At 46.0% G+C, this 4,796-nt stretch overlaps 1 pseudogene; it reads right to left on the minus strand.

Moving 5' to 3' along the window:
- Window positions 316-1,986, minus strand: LOC109839198 (annotated as a pseudogene).

Genomic DNA, 4,796 nt, shown 5'->3' on the forward strand with positions numbered 1-4,796 from the left:
CCATAGGGAAATCCTTTGATTGTAGCTTTCCTTTGGTAACAAGAAAGTCGTCTGATTGTAACTTTCATTGCTAGAGCTTGATAGGGATCAGCTATCCATTGTGATTTTTAGACAGCCTACAGAACCCCCTCCAAAGTTTTTGAAAGTTCACGGTTGACTGGGATGAATTTTTGGAATACTTTGGATCCCAAAATTTAGTGGATTGATTGTTCACCACGTCTGATTTGAAGATGTCACGCACCTGGTTGTTATAATGTTGAAATTATGTTACCTCAAACCAAACAACATAACTTTTGAGTCTTGATGAAAATGAACTTAGTCGAACAAACTAAATCCCAAGTCATCGTTAGACTCATCGATAGGCTCGCCTTTCTTCTCTTCTTCCTTTGAAGCAGGAGCAGCAGCGTTCTCAGCAGATGCAACAGAGATAACAGCAACAACAAACTTGCTTGGATCCTTTAGATACTCCTTCACCCTCTCAGCTTGTGGGAAGGTATATTCAGTGTCAACCGCAACAGCAAGGATGTTCTTGTAGGCATTGACGAACATGTGAGATGCAGTTGTAAGAGTCGGATAAGAGAGAGCCAAGGACAGCGAAGCAACCATAGAAACACCAGCTGTAAACTTGTCAACGAGGTCATTCTCTGTGAGGTTGAGTACTTCTCGGCTTAAGACATATCTATTGTCATAGACAGAGAGAATCACAAGCCCACATGAGAGGGGCTTAGTCAGGAGGGCAGCCTCAGAGGAATCCACTTTATCTCCTTTCTTGATCAGCTCAACTGGTGGTGATGATTTTAGCAATATCATCATCACTCTTGGTTGGGATGTTAAGCCATTTAGAAGAATGAGTGGCGCATCGGATCATGTCTTCATTTAATCTTCGTTGGGATGTTAAGCTATTCAGAAGAATGAATTATGCGCAGCTCCTGGCTTCATTAATCTTGGTGGGAATGTTAAGCCACTTAGAAGAATGAGTTGTGCGCCAGATCGAGCCAGATGATTTTAACGTTGTTGATTGTAATCTATCTGTACTCATCCAATAGACTCCCTAGTGGAGTCGTCTGTTTCTTCTCGGCTTTGGTCACCTTGATGATCACTGTTAGCTCTTCTTTTATTTATCTGAGGCTGTGCCGTAACCTTGGTAGTCAAGAAGCTGCTATTATAGCGGTCCAAATGCATAGATTGGAACGCGTGGGTAAGATCTGCGTTTGAGAATTAGAACGCGTGTGGGTGAACTCTGCGCTCGAGAGTTTGAACGCGTGGGTGAGCCTCGCATTTGGAAGTTCAATAAACTCGATCGCTGAGATCGAGTTTGGGCGGGATTCTAGCCTAGAATCCCGTTCCAATTTGACAGCTCATAGTTGTCTATAAATAGACAGCTAGGGGTCGAATCAAGAGTCATTCGACTCTTCTTGAAACTTCAACAAAAACTTTCATTCTCATCTCTGGCGACAGCGATTCTCCTTCTCCTTTGACTGAAATCAATGGCGCCCAAGAAGAAGACCGTCTCCCAACCCTCCAAATCCGATGTCACCTTGGCTCAGGGTTCGTCGGCACCTGCGTCGGCCGCGTGTCGCCGCCTCAACTCCCTCTAATCGGTGGTGAGCATGACCTTTTGTGGCCATTAAGCTTGCTACGGCGAGTTCTCATTTTTGAATCAACGAGGAGACTCGTTTCGATAACGCGGAGCTAGACTCTATCGTTTAGTCTTTTTGACATGGGGTTCGATCTCCGCGTCTAAGATTTTTGACGCGAGACTCGATCTCTGCGTCTAAGATTTTCGATGCGAGGCTCGATCTCTGTGTCTAAGATTTTTGACGTGAAGCTTGATCTCCGCGTCTAAGATTTTTTTGACGCGAAGCTCGATCTCCGCGTCTAAGATTTTTGTCACGAGACTTGATCTCCGCGTCTGATTACTTTTGCATTGTCTAACTTTTTTTTTTTGCAGTGTGTCATACCAGCGAGCCTCTCCCTTTTCGCCATCATTTTGGGCACGAAGGTAGTGTGGATCTGAACATGACATTCAACCTACGCCAAGAACTCCCGGTTTTCCAAATTACGGAGAAGAGCCGTGTGGAACTAATCACCCAAGCTTCTCCTGAAACTCTTAGGATATTGGTTATGGACGCTAGACTTGAGAACCTGAGCCGTAAACTGATAGTCAAACCTAGATTCCTCTTCGGGGATTTTGTTGACTTTGAGGCAGGCGTTGCTTATGATGGGGACTACAAATGGCTGAGAAAAGTTGGAGACCGTAATCTTTTCCTGCCCAACATGGAGAGAATGTTCCCCCTATCGTATTTCCAATGCGCCTTTATCCCAAGGCGTATGGATTGGAACCTTGTTAAGGATTAAGATGGAGTTGTTCTTGGCACTTTAACTTTCCAGGGGGTTCGCACGGTGGGTTATAACAGACAGGTGACGGCTTTGAGACCGAGCTTGTTTGCCAAAGAATATCCAATTGGTGAAGTGGCCAGTCCGGCGAATACTTTTATTAAGAAATTTATGACGAGGAAGGGGGAATTTCCTGCGCAAGGATTTAGAACTCCTGGCTGGGTTCATTTTTCAGTGACAGGATGGTGGACTCGGATGACCAACTTTATTCTGAAGGAGTTAGAGGCATCTCTTACTCGAGCTGGCTTGGAGATTCCAGTACGAGCTACTAAGTTCGGGAACGTCCAGAGTCATTTCCATTTCTTCTCTATTTTAGAGAAATACAACCTCGAGACCTGTACCTTCTTCACCCCGGTCAGAGAGTTAGGCTTCGCCCTTCACGAGATGCATGAAATCTCCGGTCTTCTCCTCAGGGATCTGCCATATGAAGAATTTGTTCCAGGATTAACGGAACTTAAAATTTTGAAGAAAACCAGCCCTGAAGTTTACTCCACTCTCTGGAAAGTCATGTGTCACTTCCATATTTGTATGCAGCAGACGGGGGCTCGTGGGGGTGGCATCAAACAAGTATCTTGGGCAGAATATTTATTCTAGAATTTGACAGACAAAGGAGCTCTTGTGACTAGATTGTCCGCAAGCACTTTGGAGGAGGTTCACACCCGAATCGATGCTGCCACTTCCCATTGTACTAACGAGACCAAGGAAGATATTTTCCCGGCTCATACGGAGTTTGAAAGCTTCCACTATCAGGCTTTGATTCCAATTTCTGGCGGGATTCTTGATGCTATGGCTCAAGTGGTGCGTCATCCCTACCAGACCAATTGATGCTCTGGCTGCCGAGGTGATTTACCCAGCTATTCTTTTGGGGCACAGGAAGCCCTTGAATCTTCTTCATGCCATGGTAGGCTGTTTGCAAAGCGGGTTGCGTGAGTTAGCCCTGGACTTTGTGAATGTTATGAAGGTGGAGTCTGGTGGCAATAAGACTCTCAGGACTCCCAATCCCAGAATACCATTGCCTTACACTTATTTGATGGCTTGGTATGTGCTTCATTGTCCTCCTCTGATGAGCGTAGCCTCACCTCCAGGTGACTCATTTATCCCGTTTGTGCATCGACTAGAATCTGCGAAGTGGGAGGGGAATTACATGGTTAGAATTCGCCAAATCTTGTCACGAGACACTAACTATCACATCTTTCGCTACTTTCCCGACTTTGAAGGCGGGATATATGGAGCAGAGTATCAGGACATGGCAGGTCCTAATGGATTCACCCAGTTAAGCGGGGGTGTTTTCCATTGACTTCTCTCCATCAGACCAGGCTACTTGATTTTCAGACAAGGTGGCAAATGTTTCGTCGAGCCCTACCAACCCTATAGGTTTGCTCAACAATTTGGGTATGATCAGCTGTATGTTGGGAACCCTTGACCTCAGCTCTCAGTTGTGAGCAACTTATATGAAGGGGCCAGAGCCTGGTACTATTCCGTGGCAGGTTGTACCAAAGCCATCTTCAGGCTTCCCCACAAAACGCCCAATTCTTACACCTCCATGAGCTTCTGCAACTGGTACTTCGCTGCTTCTCAGACTCCCAATTACAACTTAAATACGTCTTGTCTGAAAGATATTCGACGTATGTATGCTTCAAGGAGGGGATCAAAGACATCCCGCCTGAGAGGGATCGACGAATTTCTATCCATTGAGGACCCTTCCGCTAAACTAGGAGAGGAACAAGCAGCTGAACCTGCTCCAGTGGAGGAACCCCGGGTGAAAGATTCTCCCACAGCAAGGGCAGCTAGGAAGAGAAAACTTTCGGCGGATGAAACTGGTCAATATGATAAGCAGACCCGTCAGAAGCTGATGGTTGGGTCTCCTCCTCCTAAAGGCCAGCAGAAACCAAAGTTGATGGCTGACGCTATCAGAGCTGCTGAAGATGAAGAACAACATGAATCTTCAGTTGCAGGCCTGCCCCATAGAACTGGGCTCCGTTCGCATGGCCCGGCTTTATCGAGTGAAGCTTCTTCTCATCATCCCTCCGAGGATGAAGAGAATGAATTAATGGCCACAGATGCAGAATATGCTCTGATGGCAGACCCTTCTAAAGCTCTTATGTTAGAACCACATGACCATAAAATGAATCTATCACCTCCTCCCTCAGCACTAATGCCATCGGCTGGCGGTTCAGATCTTCGTCCGACAACAGGACTCATGACTAAACCAGCTGCCGGCACAAGTCTTCCCAAATCTTCAGCTATACAGGATGATGAGGAGCAAGTAGATTATGAAGGCTCCTCGATTGGTGATGTAGCTGATGAAGGTAGAGGTGATGAGGATGCTGATGTTGATAACATGCCAGATGACGACGTGGAGGATGAAGAGCATAATTCTATGGATGACATAACCATTT

Source organism: Asparagus officinalis, chromosome 4 (genome assembly GCF_001876935.1).
Source record: "Asparagus officinalis chromosome 4, Aspof.V1, whole genome shotgun sequence".
Classification (NCBI taxonomy): Eukaryota; Viridiplantae; Streptophyta; class Magnoliopsida; order Asparagales; family Asparagaceae; genus Asparagus; species Asparagus officinalis.